Below are 17,930 nucleotides of genomic sequence, written 5' to 3'. Positions count from 1 at the left end.
GTTCAGCTCTGATTCCAGCAGCAATTTGGGGATGTGGGGACTCACCGGCCCCGTGTCCCCTGCCGTGCCTGGCTCCTGGCAGGAGGAGGGGAGTAGCAGGAGGCAGCAGCGCTGGAAATTGGCGTGGCTGGATCCATCCAGGCTTGTCTGTCAAATCCCTCCGGACATCCAGCAGGCCAGGCAGGAGATAAGTGGCTGTTGTCTTAGTGCCAGATCGTTTACAGCAGAAAATCTGCCCAAATTCCCTTTTGTTCCCAGAGATTTGCAGCCGAGCTCCTAATAATTCTGGAAAAACAGGCAGGTTTTCTTTGTTTCCAGCTTTGCATGTGGTGAGGCACAGATTTCCCAGGGAGGTTGTGGTTGCTCATCTCTGGAAGTGTCCGAGGCCAGGTTGGAGCAGCCTGGGAAGGTGGAAGGTGTTGAGGTTGGGGTGGGATGAGCTTTAAGGTCCCTTCCCACCCAAACCATTCTATATTTGCCATTAAAGCCTGTTTGTCACTGAGTGTTTATTCCTGACTGCCTTCATAGGTCTTGCAGAATTTATGGAGTTTTTTACCCCAAAGCTGTCTGGCCTTTGTTGCTGCTGATTTCCTGCTGCATTTTCCAACTTTTAACTGCTGGAGTTGATGTTATTTGGAAGCTGTCTAAGCAAAAAGTCATTTCATCAGATCCTAATCTCGTGGCAGGGAGCTTTCCATCTTCTTTCCCTCCTCAGCCATGGAATGGGATTGCTTATCCCGTTATCTGCCCTATTGCTGCTCCTGCTGCACGGGGAACATTCCAGTTTGGAATGGAACACATGAGCAAACCAAACCCACACGTTTTTGGCCACGTGTGCTTTTGGGTTTCCCACTGGGGATGCTGGAACCAAACCCATCTCCCTCCAAGGATTCCGAGATGTTTCCTCAGCAATTGGGGCCACCCCAAAATTAGCAATATTTGTAAATTCACCTTTTTATCCCGTGCTGCTGGAAACAGCATCAGCCTTAGCGGTCATGACATTGTCAGAGCTAAATAATGAATTTCCCTGCTTTCTCCTGTAGGTTTTCAGCAAATTACTGCTGAACACCTGCCAGAGGGAATTCTTTGCTCCTTCTTGCTGTGTAATTTGGCAAAGCACAACAAGTTCTCCGGTGACCTGCACTAAAATGTTAATGGTGGGGTGGGATCCGAGCGGCCAGCTGGGCTGGGTGGCTGGAGATGGAGCTTTATTCAGGGCTTGGCCACCTGTGTGAGTGTGAACCTGCCCCGGCGGTGATTAGATGGTTTTCATTCCAATTGTGCCGCTGATCCAGAGGTAATGTCACGAAGAGAGCGGGGTGCTGCGCGTGAATAACATTTTTGGGTTAATTCCCTCATTATTTACGCCATCCTGGGGTTAATCCCTTCCTCATTTACACCACCCTGCAGCCTGCAGGAGCAGCGGCTGTTGCATTCTGGTTTTCCAAGCGGGCACAAACTCAACCATCGCCAATTTCCCCGAGCTGCAGAAGGGTGAGAACGATCCGAAGCGATCATCCCATGCCCTGAAGCGCTGACAGGGGACCCGCACTCCCCTTTTCCAGCAGAGATTGCTTTGCAGCCCGGATGGAAATGAGCTGGTGAAATAGGGAGATGTGGTTTATGGTTCCCTCAGCTGTGCTCTGCTCGCCTCATTGACGCTGTAAACCCGGAGCCGCCGCCTTTCAACGGCGCTAAATTAATTTGAAAGAAAACTCATTTTCTGGTGACATGGTGGGTGCAATCGGCGTGGAAAGAAGGGAAAAAAGGAGGTTTAATTTTCATACTTTTCCAGGGGGGTGTCGAGCAGGGGTTTTGTTGCGGCTTTGGGGAGCGCTGTGCCCGGCGGAGCAGGGGCTGTTTGGTTTGAAATACGCCTGGCAGCCCCGGGAGCCGGCGCTTTTCATGGCTCAGAAGTTGGGCAAGTTGGACGCTCAGAAGCTGTAGATACAGAGCTGAGGGGGGAGTTTGTGCAGCCTCGGTTTGCTCTCCCTCTGTCTGGGCCTTGGGTTGTGCCACGACCTCGTTTTTTAACTCTCTCTGCGGAGACGGTTTGTGCGCGCTCTGAAAATGGGGAAACCCGCGGGAATTTGTTCCTTGGGTAGGAAAATCCTCCCCTTTTCTCTCAGGCAGCTCTGGGGGGAGGTGTGGGTTCAGCTGGCAGGTTCAGAGCTCTGCTCAGATGTTCCTGGTGAGCCCTTACAGGAGGTGCACTCAGAGGATCCCACCCCGAGCCATTTCCACCTCCCCTCTCGTTTCTGGCTCCTTGAGCTCGTGCCAATCTTTGCTTTATGGACGATGCTCCTGTGTCTTCCGGAGTTTGGTTCCATTCTCTTTTCCAGATCATGGAATCATGGAATTAGAAAGGACCTTTAAAGTCATCAAGTCCAGCAGCACTGAATCACATCCCCAAGGTGCCACATCCATGTTTGTGAGCACTTCCAGGCATGGTGACTCCACTAAACCCCAAGGTGCCACATCCATGTTTGTGAGTACTTCCAGGCATGGTGACTCCACTAAACCCCAAAGTGCCACATCCATGTTTGTGAGCACTTCCATGGTGACTCCACTAAACCCCAAGGTGCCACATCCATGTTTGTGAGCACTTCCAGGCATGGTGACTCCACTAAACCCCAAGGTGCCACATCCATGTTTGTGAGCACTTCCAGGCATGGTGACTCCACTAAACCCCAAGGTGCCACATCCATGTTTGTGAGCACTTCCAGGCATGGTGACTCCACCACTGCCCTGGGCAGCTTCTTCCAGCCTTTCTAGGGATGGAATTATTCCTGATGTCCAATCTAACCCACCCCTGGCACAGCTTGGGGCCCTTCCCTGTCCCTTGTTCCTTGGGAGGAGAGGCCAGCAGCCACCATCTCTGCTTTTCCCCACCTCTGGGAAGACACAGGTGATCTTTGGCTGTCTCCTCTCTGTATTTCTGACTAAAATCCAGTTTGTGCCATTTGAGGGGATTTTAGCCATCACAGGGAATATTTCACCTCAGCCCATCCCAGGAAGTTGCTCCTGGGGACAGCACATCGTCCCTGGAGCTGTGAGGGATGGCTGTGCCCGAGGATGATGCAGTTCTGCAGCAGCTAAAAGCTGAAATCATTTTCCAAACAATGACTCAACCACCATTAAAAGTTGAGTAAAACCATAAAATCGGCTTGGCCAGGCCCTTAAAGCTCAGCTCCTTCCAGCCCCGTGCCGTGGAGGAGGAGCTGTCAGCACCTTGGAGCTCTCCGGGAGGGAGCAGACGGGGCTGGGGCAGAGGCACCGGGAGTTCCTGGAGCTGCTGCAGCAAACCCAGGAGCGTTTTTGTGGGGAAAACGAGGATTTGCACATTTTTCACTTTTTTTCCCTCCCTTTATAGGTGAGGGACTTGCTTTGGCAAAGAGATGGAGATGAGCTAAACCCCTCCACTGGCAGTTCTGGCTGATGGCTGCTTTTTATTAGCTCTCTTTATAATTTTATGGATACAATTCCTTCGTTTCCTCAAAGCAGCAATCAAGCTGTTTTCCTTCCTCGAGCTAAATGTTTTCTCTGGTGGAGTCAGCTGGGGACGAGCTCAGTCTCATTTTAGAGGTGGATAAAGAAACTGAAAAGCAAAAGGGGCTGGGCTGGACACTTTGATTTATGCAGCAGCACTTTGGGGGCATTGAGTTTGTGGTGTTTTTCCTCAGGAACAGCTGAGAAGTTGGTTGTTTTTAAGAATATGCAACTTTCCTTAGGCTGCAGTGAGTCGATATCAGAGCTGAAATTGGAGCTGGGTGTTTTGAGATCCGATATCTGATCTGAAATTGGAGCTGGGTTTTTTCAGAGTCCGTGTCAGTCTCACCCAGCTCCATCTCTCTCATCAAGCACAACAAGAAAAAACTCGAATTTCAGGGCGGATTTAATAAAAGAGGTTGTCGTGTCGTTTCTTCCGTAATTTTAGATGTAAGGATTTTATTTTTTTTTATCTTTTTCTTCCTGCATCCTTTGTTAGCCCACGCCTGCCACTCAGTATTGACTATTCCCTGGGAAACTTGTCTTTATAGTTATGACCTAATGGTTGATTGTATTGATTTGGCAACAGGCAGCAGAATGGGTTGTTGGTTTTTTTTTTTTTTCCAAGTTTTTCCTGAAGTAATTGCACGGCAAAGATGAGAAAAATGAAGGACAAATCTTGGGCATCTCCTCATGGAAGTTTTCCACCAGGCTGAGAGTGTCACTGTGGTGAAGAGGTGGCAGAGCTGAGGGAAAGGAGACCAAAATGAAATCTTGACTTGATGCTGCCCAAACCTCCTGCTTTTCAAAGAGACACTTGGGAGTGTTCATGCTGGATTCCTGCACAGGAATGAATCCTTGGATTGCTCTTCCCTGGCAGGGGGGAGGCCCTGGCACGGCTTTCCCACAGAAGCTGTGGCTGCCTCATCCCTAAAAGTGTCCCAGGCCAGGCTGGACAGGGCTTGGAGCACCTGGGACAGTGGAAGGTGCCAGGATGATCTTTAAGGTCCCTTCCAGCCCAGACTGCTCTGTGATTGTGTGATTCTCTGAAATCCCCAAATTGTTCTGGGAAAGGCATTTGGTTCTGTCTGAAACACCAGGGCTCCAAACATCTCCAATTTTCTCTCTTTGTGCTGAGCATTGCTTTGTTCCCAGCTTTCCTTCTGCATCACGAGCCAGAAACTGGTTTGGGAAATCATCCTGCTTGGGGTTGTTATCCCTGACAAAAGGGATTTTTCCCAGTTCAGCTTGGTAGCCTGGCAGGGCTGGTCCTTACCTTTAAAAGGAAATCAGTTTGGAAGTGCTTGGGACAGGGGTGGGTGCTGGGCTTGGCACTGCTGGTTGGGCTTAAAGGGCTTTTCCAAGCTTCAAAAATTCTCAATTGTGTGATTCTGGATCAGGGAGGAGCTGCAGGTTGGCACAGGAAACCTCACCCTTTCAGATCTTCACAGGGCTCTCAAACTCCTGGTCCTCTGAACCATTTCTTCCTTTTTTATGGCTTTGTCACATCTTTCAGGGTGACTTTTTGGCTTCTCCTCTCTGGCTGTCATTGCTCAGTGCTGCTGGTGGGAGTTGAAGGAGATGGGAACTCTGTGGGAGCACCGTGGGAGCAAGGAGAGGAGCTTTGGGGTGTCTGGTTGAAACCATCCCGTGGTTTTTAAGCTTTTCCAGGCTTCAAAAATTCACAATTGTGTGATTCTGGATCAGGGAGGAGCTGCAGGTTTGGCACACAAAACTTCACCCTTTCAGATCTTCACAGGGCTCTCCAACTTTTGGTCCTCTGAACCATCCCCTCCTTTTTTATGGCTTTGTCACATCTCTCAGGGTGACTTTTTGGCTTCTTTTCTTTGGGTGTCATTGCTCAGTGCTGCTGGTGGGAGTTCCAGGAGATGGGAAATCCGAGGGAACACCCTGGGAGCAAGGAGAGGAGCTTTGGGGTGCCTGGTTGAAACCATCCTGTGGTTTTTAAGCTTTTCCAAGCTTCAAAAATTCACAATTGTGTGATTGTGGATCAGGGAGGAGCTGCAGGTTTGGGACAGGAAACCTCACCCTTTCCAGATCTTCACGGGGCTCTCAAACTTCTGGTCCTCTGAACCATCCCCTCTTTTTTATGGCTTTGTCACATCTTTCAGGGTGACTTTTTGGCTTCTCCTCTCACTGTCATTGCTCAGTGCTGCTGGTGGGAGTTCCAGGGGATGGGAAATCTGTGGGAACACCCTGGGAGCAAGGAGAGGAGCTTTGGGGTGTCTGGTTGAAACCATCCTGTGGTTTTTAAGCTTTTCCAGGCTTCAAAAATTCATAATTCTGTGATTGTGGATCAGGGAGGAGCTGCAGGTTTGGCACACAAAACCTCACCCTTTCAGATCTTCACAGGGCTCTCAAACTCCTGGTTCTCTGAACCATCCCCTCCTTTTTTATGGCTTTGTCACATCTTTCAAGGTGACTTTTTGGCTTCTCTCACTGTCATTGCTCAGTGCTGCTGGTGGGAGTTCCAGGAGATGGGAACTCTGTGGGAGCACCCTGGGAGCAAGGAGAGGAGTTTTGGGTGCCTGGTTGAAACCAACCCGTGGTTTCATCCCTGATCTCTTTGTCCCAGCTGGGATGATGAGTGGTGTGCTGGATTTCCCATATCTAAGATGAATTGTTGGGTTTTTTTCCCTGACATTCACATATCGATCAGAGATTTAAACTCTCTGCCTCGTGGTGAAGCAGAGCCTGAGCCCTCCTCACCTGATAAATTGAATATGGGACATTTTACAAGCACCCTGCGTGTTTTCCTCTCCCAGACATATTACAAAATGTGTTTAGCTGATGTGTCAGGGCTCAGTTGTATTTATCAGGACAAGATTTTGTTTTCTTCAGCTGCAAAAACCCCAGAGCCACCTCCCTCTTTACGTAGATGGAGTACAGAGAGGTTCTTGTTCCCATCCTGTGGCAGATGAATTCCTGCCCTCTGGCTACCAGAAATGCTTTCAACAACACATTGGGGCTGGAGCTTTCTCTGAAGCCTTTGACAAATCTCAGGGACTTTGCCTGGATTTCTGAAAACCCTTCACTGGGTTGTTGGAATAAGAGCGGAGGTTTTGCATGCAGAAATTACTGGAAGTTATGAAGAGATGGATGAAATGATCAATTAACCCAGCAGAGGGAGGTCATTAGTGGTACCTCTCTGCTGGAACAGGTTGTTTTGACCTGTTGTGAAAGGGCAGGAGAAAATCAGTTTAGATATAAAGCATTGATTATAAAAGAGATTTTTCCTGTTTTTTTTTTTGACTGAACAACGATCTCCAAGTTGGCTGATGCCACTCAGGAATAGGATTTTAAAGTTTTACTTGGTAACTGTGAGAAACACAGCCCTGGTGCTTGGTGTTAGTTAAAAAACCAGCTCAGTGTGAGGAATTACAGTGATGGGAATAGAGAGAGAGCTGGGAAATGATGTCGTGGAGCTGCCTCATGCACAGCTTGAACCTTGCTCATTTCTTCCCTTTAAAAACCAGGGAGGAGGAAAATGATGCTGTGGAAGCAGGGAAAAGATATTTGAGAGGGATGTAATAGAGATTTATGAGGTCCTGAGTGGCACAGAGAAAAGAAGGATAAATGTTGATTTTTCTCTGACACAACAAGAGCTGTTGGTGAAATGGGAATTAAATCCAAAGGAATAATTTCCATGTTCAGGCTGAGAGTGACCAAACACAATTCTTGGGAGAAATATCCAGTGGGAACTGCCTGATCCTGAAAGACACCACAACCACTAAAAACATCAGGGAGTGCAATTCCAGACTCTGATCTCCCTAAATTTCAGTGTGAGGAATCTGGGACCTCATGTTGCTGCTGGGAGAAACGTGAAGCTGTGATTTCAAAACTGTAATTTGGCTCTGCTCACTGGGAAAAGCAGAGAGCTCACATAAGGGAGGAGGAGATAAGCACTGCCTTGCTTAAATTAGCCTTGTTTGGGTTTTTTTTTCCCCCCTCTAAACATTTATTTTTTTATGGGGGTGGGTAAAAAAAAAAAAGAGCTCACAACTCAGCTCCTGTTCCTGCCACACATTTTCCTTGTTGGAAATATTTCACTCCAGCATATGTTAATTAATCCTGGTGTTTGCAGTCACAGCTGGCTAATAATTTGTTGCTGCAAAAAAAACCAAAAAAAAAAAAAAACCAAACCAACAACAACAAAAAAAACTTCTCCAAATTGCTATTGCCGTGAACTTGATGGATGGGAGCTCAGAAAACACCGCAGGCTCAAAAAACCCAGCAGTGTGAGAAGGTCTTGTCAGGGTGGTTTTTTTTTGTTCAATGTCCTTTTTTTCCTTTTTTTTTTGCTTCCTGAGCAAAGACAGGACCTGCTTGGCTGTGTCTGAGAGCAGGCAGTGATTATGGCTTTTGGGATAATGACGCATTTATCAGCCCAGCATGGCAGGAGCGGAGCGTGGCTCCGGCCTGCTTGTCAGGAGAGGCAGGATCCCTCCAGACCTTGCCCAGAGGTCCTTGATGGAAGCTGTGAGGGAAATAAAAATAAACCAAAGCACTCTTGCCTCTCCAGCAGCCTCTGTTCCTGCTCCTCGTTACAGCCAGGCGGTTAATTAGTCCATGCAAACATCCTGTTTGGATCGGGCCTGAAGTGTGGCTGAGCTGAGCCACTTGGGCTCGTGCTGGGCAATTTTTCCAAGGGTTTTCAGTGGTGGAGCTGTTCCTAGGGATTAAAACTTGGTAAAGACATGAAAAAAGAGAGTAGACAGGTCTGTTTTAGGGTTTTTTTACCTCAGAACGGATTGGGCCTGAAGGGTGTCTGAACTGGGCCACCTGTGCTCGTGCTGGGCCTTTTTATCAGAGGGTTTTTTGGTAATAGAGCCATTCCTTAGGGTTAAAACCTGGTAAAAATACTGAGAAAGAGAAGGAAACGGGTGTGTTTTATGGGTTAAAATGTGATAAAAACATTGAGAAAGGGAAAATAACTGGTGTGTTCTAGGTTTGGTACCTCAGAATGGAGGAGGCCAGAAGTGTGTCTGAACTGAGCCACTTGGGCTCGTGCTGGGCAATTTTTCCAAGGGTTTTCAGTGGTGGAGCCATTCCTAGGGATTAAAACTTGGTAAAGACATGAAACAAGAGAGTAGACAGGTTTGTTTTAGGGTTTTTTACCTCATAATCGATTGGGCCTGAAGTGTCTCTGAACTGAGCAACTTGAGCTCATGCTGGGCCTTTTTTTCTTGGGAGGGATTTTGGGTGGCAGAGCCATTCCTTGGGGTTAAAATCTGGTGAAAACATTGAGAAGGAGAAGGAAAAGGGTGTGTTTTATGGGTTAAAATGTGGTAAAAACATTGTGAAAGAGAAGAGAACTGGTGTGTTGTGGGGTTTTTACCTCAGAATAGATGAGGCCTGAGGTGTGTCTGAACTGAGCCACTTGTGCTCCTGCTGGGCTTTTTTTTTTCAGAGGGTTTTTGAGTGGCAGAGCCATTCCTTGAAGTTAAAAAGTTGTAAAGACATAAAAAAAGAGAGTAAACAGATATGTTTTAGGGGTTTTTTACCTCAGAATGGATTGGGCCTGAAGGGTGTCTGAGCTGAGCCACTTGTGCTCCTGCTGAGCCTTTTTTCTGAGGGGTTTTTGGTTGGCAGAGCCATTCCTTGGGGTTAAAACGTGATAAAAATACTGAGAAAGAGAAGGAAACGGGTGTGTTTTATGGGTTAAAATGTGATAAAAACATTGAGAAAGAGAAGAAAACTGGTGTGGTTTAGGGCTTTTACCTCAGAGTGGATGAGGTCTGAGGTGTGTCTGAACTGAGCCACTTGTGCTCCTGCTGGGCCTTTTTTCAGAGGGGTTTTGGTTGGCAGAGCCATTCCTTGGGGTTAAAACCTGGTAAAAATACTGAGAAAGAGAAGGAAACGGGTGTGTTTTATGGGTTAAAATGTGATAAAAGCATTGAGAAGAAAACTGGTATGGTTTAGGGCTTTTACCTCAGAATGGGTTAGGCCTGAAGTGTCTCTGAGCTGAGCCACTTGTGCTCCTGCTGGGCCTTTTTTTTGAGGGGTTTTTGGTTGGCAGAGCCATTCCTTGGGGTTAAAATGTGATAAAAATACTGAGAAGGAGAAGGAAATGGGTGTGGTTTGCGTTTTTTACCTCAGAATGGGTTAGGCCTGAAGGGTGTCTGAACTGAGCCACTTGTGCTCCTGCTGGGAATTTTTTCCAAGGGTTTTCAGTGGTGGAGCTGTTCCTAGGGATTAAAACTTGGTAAAGACATGAAAAAAGAGATTAAACAGGTCTGTTTTAGGGTTTTTTACCTCAGAATGGATTGGGCCTGAAGGGTGTCTGAACTGGGCCACCTGTGCTCGTGCTGGGCCTTTTTAACAGAGGGTTTTTTGGTAATAGAGCCATTCCTTGGGGTTAAAATGTGGTAAAAATACTGAGAAAGAGAAGGAAACGGGTCTGTTTTATGGGTTTAAATGTGATAAAAACATTGAGAAAGGGAAAATAACTGGTGTGTTCTAGGTTTGGTACCTCAGAATGGATGAGGGCCAAAGTGTGTCTGAACTGAGCCACTTGTGGTCATTTTGGGCCTTTTTTCCACGGGTTTTCACTGGTAGAGCCATTCCTTGGGGTTGAAATGTGGTAAAGACATGAAAAAAGAGATTAAACAGGTATGTTTTAGGGTCTTTTACCTCAGAATGGATTGGGCCTGAAGTGTGTCTGAACTGAGCCACTTCCACTCATTTTTTGCCTTTTTTTCTGATGATTTTTGGGTGGTAGAGCCATTCCTTGGAGGTAAAATATGGTAAAGACATTGAGAAAGAGTAGAAAACTGGCGTGTTGTAGGGTTTTTACCTCAGCAAGAATTCCATAGTGGATTTAAAACTAAGTGACACAGCAGGAGGGAGCAGAATTATCTGTTGGTGGCATCTCATGGAGGAGAAAAAAGTTGTTCTCTCTTATCTTTTAGCAGGCATAGATACTGTTACCTTATCAAAAGTGGAAAATGGTGTTTTAGTCAATAAATGGCTGTATTTTTAGTACCTTTTTTTTCAGGATTTGAAAGCTTGAACCTTGGCTGCTAAGAAACCAAGCTGCTCTGTCGTAGTCCTGGTGCTGGTGATAAAGAAAGCACTGAAATGTTGTAATAAAAATGTTGTAATAAAAAGGGAGCAGCATAAAGTCAAATAATTGGCATTTGAGCTTTGAGAAATGCCTGCTCTGGGCAATCATCAAACCTGCAGCTTTTGAAACGTGTCAGCTGAGTAAGATGCCACCTGCTTTGTCAGAATATTCCCTGATTCTGGGTTTATTCACCGGGAATTGTGGCTGCTGAATGAATTCTCGCTGGCTGTGTTTCACAGGCTGCCCTGTGATAAAGCAGAGTTGGTAAAGATCAAGATCAAGGAGGTAATTTAAGTAATGGGTGAGGAGGATGTGTTATATGAGATCCTCGTGGGTTATAGTGACAGTTTTCCCTTCAGAAACCTGTGGGGTCATTTTGGGCCTTAATTCTGCATTTATGGATGTCACTGAGCAGTGTCACTGTGTGACACCCAGACCTCTGCTGCTGCTGCTGCTCAAGGGCACCAGAAAGGGTTTATTTATGACATCTTCAATCTGTTTGAGGTGCTGGATGGTCCCAATCTTTGCTCTTCCCCAAGTTAGGACCAGGAACTTTCCTGGCCCAGGACTCCTTCAGCTGCTGATTAAAATTCTTGATTTTTCACACCCACCCCTCAAACATTCCAGTCTTTCCACAGGACTCAGGATCTTTTCTAAGGATGTTTCTGTCCTCCCAGAAGGGCATGGAGGGGCTGTGCCATGTCCAGGGAAGGGTTTGGAGCCCCAGGAGGGGCTGAGAGAGCTGGGAATGGGGCTCAGCCTGGAGAAAAGGAGGCTCCAGAAGGAATTTTCCTCTCTGGAATTCCCTGAGAGAAGGGGACAGCCAGGTGGGATCAGGATTTCTCCCAGGGAACAGGGACAGGATGAGAGGGAACAGCCTCAAGCTCTGCCAGGGCAGGTTCAGGTTGGACATTGGGAACAATTCCTGCCTGGAAAGGGCTGTCCAGCCCTGGCAGAGCTGCCCAGGGCAGGAGGGGAGTCCCCATCCCTGGGGGGATTGAAAATCCCTCTGGATGTGGCACTTGGGGACATGGATCAGTGGTGGCCTTGGCAGTGCTGGGGCATGGTGGGACTCCATCATCCTGGAGGTCTTTTCAAACTGAAATGATTAAGTTTGCAAATGTTTGCTGGTTTGTTTTTGTCTGGAGTTTTTTGGGGTTTTGGGATAGGCCAGGGGAGGATGAGCAGCTTCCCCTGCCCAGCTGTGACCACTCACCGTGCTGGATTTGGGTTTGGAGCATCACTTTTTGTGGGAATTGGGATCCACTCCATTACCAACAGCAGTAATTTCAACATCCCCAGAATTTATTCCATCTTTGCCTTGAGGAATCACAAAATCCTGGAATGGTTTGGGCAGGAAGGGACCTTGAAGCCCAGGGACACCTTCCACAGGACCAGCTGGAAGCCCAACCTGGCCTTGGACACTTCCAGGGATGGAGTAGTGCTGGAATGTCCTGCAGACAATTTTTTAGGGTGGCTGAGTTGGTTTAGATCCTTCTTTCCAATTTTTAAGGGCGGCTGAGTTGGTTTAGATAATTCTTTCCAATTTTTTAGGGTGGCTGAGTTGGTTTAGATCCTTCTTTCCAATTTTTTAGGGTGGCTGAGTTGGTTTAGATAATTCTTTCAAGTTTTTTGGGGTGGCTGATTTGGTTTAGATCCTTCTTTCCAATTTTATGGGCTGTATGATTTAATTGAGATCCTTCTTTCCTAAACATTTTCTGGTGATCACTTCACTTCTGCCTTTGAGCCTCTTCTTCTTGCAGCTCCTGCTGCTTCCTGCACCTCTTCCTGCTATTTTTTTTTTTGGCTTTTTGTGTTCTCTGCTTCTCCAAAATCAGAAAGAGGAAGGTTCAAGGTGTGGCGTTCTCAGCGTGAGCCCACCCGCGGTGCTGCCGGCGCCGCCTGGCTCCCGGCCATGCCCATCCCGGCCCGGGATTGGGGATTTGGGATTTGGGATTTGGGAAGCTGCCCCGGCCGGCTGTGAATAATTGAGTCTTTGATCTTCAGGACTCTCAGCTGAGGAGGCTTTTGTCTGGAGAGCAGAGTTTAATGGAGAGGCTTTGTTAACAGAGCTGTTCGTGCCAGCGCTGCGCTGTTTTTTCTCTGAGGGAGAAAGTGTTCGAGACCCCGTGTCTGGTGGAGGAGTAGCTGCCTTGTAGATGTAAAAAAAAATGAGTTTATTGAAGAGGCAGGTTCTGATTCAAAGGTCTGTTCAATGCAGCAGCGTTCTGTGCAAATTCACTCAAGATTTGCCAGTGATTAAAATTAATTATCTCACCTTTATTTCCCTCTATTTCAGACAGTGCTGTAATCACTGACTTCACAAAATCTGCCCGCACAAATCTTTTTAAGGCTTCTGCTGATCTTAATTTGCATGACTTGGCAGCTGCCTCGTTTGCATAATGAACCTCTGTGGTCAGCCTATTATTAAAATTGCCCCTCTCTCATCTCGTGCTGTTCTCTTGTCTGGATTCCTGATTATTCCTGGGATGATGCGGGGGATCCTCAGCAGTGCTGTGGTACAAACACCGAATCATTCTGTATTCCAGGGAAGGAGGAGAAATATTCCGAGGGGTTTGTTGGTGCTTGAGAAGGTAAAATTCATCTCCTGTGGAGCCAGGCTGGGAGAGCTGGGAATGTTCATGTGAAAAAGGATCCAGGGAATCCTCAGAGCACCTTCCTGAGCCTAAAGGGGATCCAGGAGAGCTGGAATTTGGGAAAAGGTTGGAGGGTCAGGACACAGGGATTGGCTTCCCACTGGGAAAGGGGAAATTGGGGTGGGATTTGAGAAGGAATTCCTGGCTGAGATTGAATTCCCAGAGAATCCCTGGGAGTGCCCAAGGAAAGGCTGGAGCACCCTGGGATAGCAGGAGGTGTGGAGATTGGAATGGGATGGGATTGAAGGTCCCTTCCCAGCCAGCCCAGGCTGGAATTCCAGGATCCCATGGGATGGGAAGCCCATGGAAGAGAAGATGGAAGCCCAGGCTGCAGGAGCTGCTCTTCCAGCAGCTTGGATCCTGCAGTGGAGAAATTCTGTGTCCATGGAAAGGGTTGGGGCAGGAGGAGCTGGAAGGTCCCTGAAGGAGGGGAGGGAGGAATTCCCACCCCAAATCCTTCCCTTCCCGACCTTTTCCCAGCACAGGGATGAAGCAAGGAGGGAGAAGTGGGATTTGCACAGGGAAAAAATCCTCTCCAAATTTCAGGGGAAATCCCAACGTAGCTGGGAAAGGGGAGATGGGGTGGGAATTCCTGGCTGGGCTGGAATTCCCAGAGAATCCCTGGGAGTGTCCAAGGAAAGGTTGGAGCACCCTGGGAACGTGGGAGATGTTTGGGTTGGAATGGATGGGATTGAAGGTCCATGAATCCCACCCAGAGCATTCCAGGATTATGAAATTCCACGGTCATGGGGGGGCTCTCAGCTCAGGTCCACCGAGTCTCTCAGGGTTTTCTCTGTCTAATTAGTAAAGTTCAATCAGTAATTCTTCATCAGGTCTCCTGAAGTCCCTCCCTTCAGAGCTCTCTGTGTTCACTTCCCAGATTTTCCTGCTTGGAAAGAGTCAATTCCCTCTTCCCATCACCACAGGATTCCTGCAGGATCTGTGCCTGGAGCTCTGTTGTTTATAAAGATCCCGTGCTGGCAAATCCATCGTGTCCAGTGCCACCATAAATCCCCTGGCTCCTGTTCCTGGGCTCAGGGGGGTGGGCAGAAATCTGGAATATCCCTAAAATCCTGCAGGGGCTCTGCCCCAGAGCAGATGTCAGACACCAACAACGAGCCCGGCGCCGCCCTTCACCCATTCCACGGATTTCCACAGCGGAAAACGATTGTCAGTGACCCCGGTGGTTCCTAATGGGATTCTGCTGTTCCTGCCCCTGGGCCTGTGTTTCAAATCGTGTTCACATCCTCATTTCTCGGGGCTGGCAGCCGCCATCCATCCCAGAGCTGGGATTTATCCCTATAAATCCACGTCCCGCGGTAAACCGCGACAGGATGGAAAAAACATCCGGCGGTTTTTCTAGGAACGGGGCAGCGTTCTATTCTGAGCAGCACCAGAAATCTCTGGAAAAAAATATTTTGGGTTGAAGTCACAGAATCATGAGCTTTCTGTATGATTCAGCAGCCAAATTACCCCTGACTGCATAAATAGTGGGAAATTGGATGGGAATAGGCAAATCATGTCCCAGCTGGATGCGGCTGCGGCGCGGCTGCGGGGCTGGGCGGCTTTTTTTGGTAGCAGAAGGGCACAAAAAGCTGAGAATAGGGGTGGGGATGATGCAAGAATTCCAATTTGGGAGCGAGGATATGGGATCAGAAAAGGATGAGCTTTGAGGGCCCTTCCAACCCAAGCCATCCTGGGATTTTGGGGATAATTAATGGACAGGAGGCAAAACTCCTTGGGTCTGAGTCCCTGATTCCTCAGTGGAAACACAAACTAAAATTGAGGAGAGTCCTGGAGGGAATTTTGTTGGATTGTTGGCAGAGAGATGGACAAGGGGGGAATGGCTTCCCACTGGGAAAGGGGAGATTTGGGAAGGAATTCCTGGCTGGGCTGGAATTCCCAGAGAATCCCTGGGGAGCGTCCAAGGAGAGGTTGGAGCACCCTGGGATTGGGATGGGATTGAAGCTCCATGGATCCCATAATCCCAAAGCATTCCAGGATTCTGGGATCCAGGACACTCAGGATCCATCCCCAGGGATTTTTATGGAATTCAGGGATGGAAAAGGGAAGGGAGACCCTTCCTGGAGTCCTGAATTCCCAGGGAATTCCCAGAATTCCTTCCCAAAGAGGAGCTGGGATGGGGATGGATCCAGTGCCAGGCTGGGAGAGCTGGGAATGGAGGGAATTCCCTGGGAAAGGGGAAATGGGATTTGGGAAGGAATTCCTGGGGTATCCCAGTGATCAAAAAAAAACCCCAAATCCCATAAAACTCCCAATCCCCACCCAAAAAACCTCAGAAAAATAGGAAGGAATTCCTCCCTCTGAGGGTGGGGAGGCCTTGGAGTTGAATTCTCAGGGAATTTGTGGCTGCCCCATCCCTGGAGAGTCCAAGGCCAGCCTGGAGCCACCTGGGATGGTGGAAGGTGCCTGAAACAACCTTCAAGGTCCCTCCCAACCAAACCATTCTGGAATTTTTGGGATTCAAAAGCTTTTTCCCACTGATGAAGGTGTTTTTCCAGTTTTCCTGTGGTTTGTTTTCATTTCTGCTGTTTCAGATCTGACCATGCTTTCAACTGAGAGATCCTCACAATTTGGTTAAAAAAACCCTTAAATCCTTGATGTAAATCCAGATTTTGGAGATGCCCCTGGCCCAGTGTTTCCTGCCCTTCCCAGCTCACTCCTGGCACTGAAAAATGTGAAAATTGAATACAAAACAGTATCAGATCAATTTTTTTTTTAAAGTAAAATATCAAATGTAATTTAGTTGTATAATGCAGCTTTGTGCTGGGTAATAATACCCAGTTCAGCTTTCATGGGCACTCTGTGATAATTCCCTCCAGAAAATGGCAGGTTATGTAAATCCACTAAAGCTTTTAATTCGTGTCCACTTCTGATATTCCTTGTGTTTGGCTTCTAAGCCAATAAAATCCCTGCCTTTGGTGTCAGGTTTTGAATGAAATAGACTTTAACTTTCCTTTTGCAAAGAGGAGAAAATGTTGAATATCCAAGTGAACCTTTTGAATTGAAGAGCGGAGAAAAAACACCAAAAAAAAAAAAAAAAATCAAATTTCACTTTCTTTCTTCTGGAAATGACGGTGATTTAATTCTTTTTATCTCCTTTCTCTATTTCCACCCTGAGTTTTGCTGTTAATAGGAGCAGGTACCTTTTGTCCCAAGTTATCTGAAGACTTTTTTTTTTTGCCTCTTTCACTCCAATTTCTCTTTTTTAATTTTTGCAACTCACGTCTTGCAAAGTGGGTGTTTGGGAGTCTGCTGTTAATGAATCACACTTTGGCAATGTTTTCCCTGACGTGATAAACAATTGGTGCTCTTGGGCTGTCAGATTAGTGAGCCACAAACTTGGAAATGTTTCACATAGTTTTGATTTTATTTTTGTTTTTTAAATGCTTTTTTTGACAGCCTGTCCCCCAAATATCTCTGTATTTATATAGATTTGAACAGTTGGAAGGGAGTTCATATTTTTTTAATGAGTCTGAACCCACTTGGGGATTTTTTTTTGAAGTTTGAAGGATTTTGATTGGGGTTTTTTTTTGGGGGGGGAATTGTGTTGTGTGCTGCTCTGAGAGCTTTATTTCCATTCAAAAATTTCCAGCAGTGTGATGATGAATCTTTACAGACTCCTAATAAAGAGCTGAACTTAGTCATCCTTTCAATTTGGGCATGCAGGTATGGGAATTACATCCCTCTCTTCCTCAAGGTGTCCCCTTTTCCAGCAGCATTTCCTATTCAATGATTAAAAATCATCATTTGGGGCCATTACAGAGACTGATTTCCCCATCAACATCCTGCTCTGGGACTCAGCCAGCTCTCCTCTGCTCTTCCAAAAGAAGTTTCTCCTCTTCCTGCTGTAAATTTGTGCTCCTGGGCTGCAGTTTTGTTACAGAATAAAGTTCAGGCAAAAAAGCTGCAGGGAGTTGATTCCCCTGTGGAAAGGAATTTTCTCCTGGCTGCTGATGGTGGGATCAATTATTTCCTTTTGTAACTTTTGGTTTAGGTTCTTTTTTTTTTTTTCCCTCTCTCACAGATCAGTGACTTCCCATTTGTCATCAGGAGTGGGGTGTTTTACCAGCTGGAGTAATTAGTCTTCCTTAGACCTCCAGTGATAAAGGGCACAAAAAGGAGAAAAAAAATCCAGAAAAAAATTTGGGTTTTGTCAGATTCCCTCAGTGAGGTTGGGAACTGCTCACTGCCAAAGGGATTTGTGGGATTTTTCATGGATATCCTTGTGAATTCCCTCCAGGCTGCCACGGTTCTTTGTGACCCAAAACAACCCCCAGACTGTATTAATTACAACCCTAATTAATTAACACAACCCAGATTGTATTAATGTGTATTTCTGTGCATCGTTTCACTCAGGGATCACCAAAACACCACAGGGAATTTTCACCTTTAATCCTTAAAAACCCTCACCTGGAAAATGCCAGAAACCCTTCCTGAGTTCACTTAGAACCCAAAACTGGTGGATTTTACCCAAGGATGGGATTTTTCCGTGCAGGAGAGGAGTAAAGGATAAATTTAACTTTTATTCCTTAAAATTCCTCACCTGGATGACACCAGAAGCTCCTCCTAAGTTCACTTAGAACCCAAAACTGGTGGATTTTACCCAAGGATGGGATTTTTACTTGCAGGAGAGGAATAAAGGTTATATTTTAACCTTTAATCCTTCAAAGGAT

At 46.9% G+C, this 17,930-nt stretch overlaps 1 protein-coding gene across 2 annotated transcripts in view; it reads left to right on the top strand.

Moving 5' to 3' along the window:
• ELP3 (elongator acetyltransferase complex subunit 3) overlaps positions 1 to 17,930 on the top strand; it is a 95,696-nt gene that overhangs the window by 15,504 nt on the left and 62,262 nt on the right. The gene's annotated exons all lie outside the window — the stretch shown is intronic.

This window comes from Fringilla coelebs, assembly GCF_963513975.1.
Source record: "Fringilla coelebs genome assembly, chromosome: 3".
NCBI classification, from domain to species: Eukaryota; Metazoa; Chordata; class Aves; order Passeriformes; family Fringillidae; genus Fringilla; species Fringilla coelebs.
Note: the sequence above shows the minus strand (reverse complement) of the source record. Positions and strands in the feature narration are given on the sequence as shown.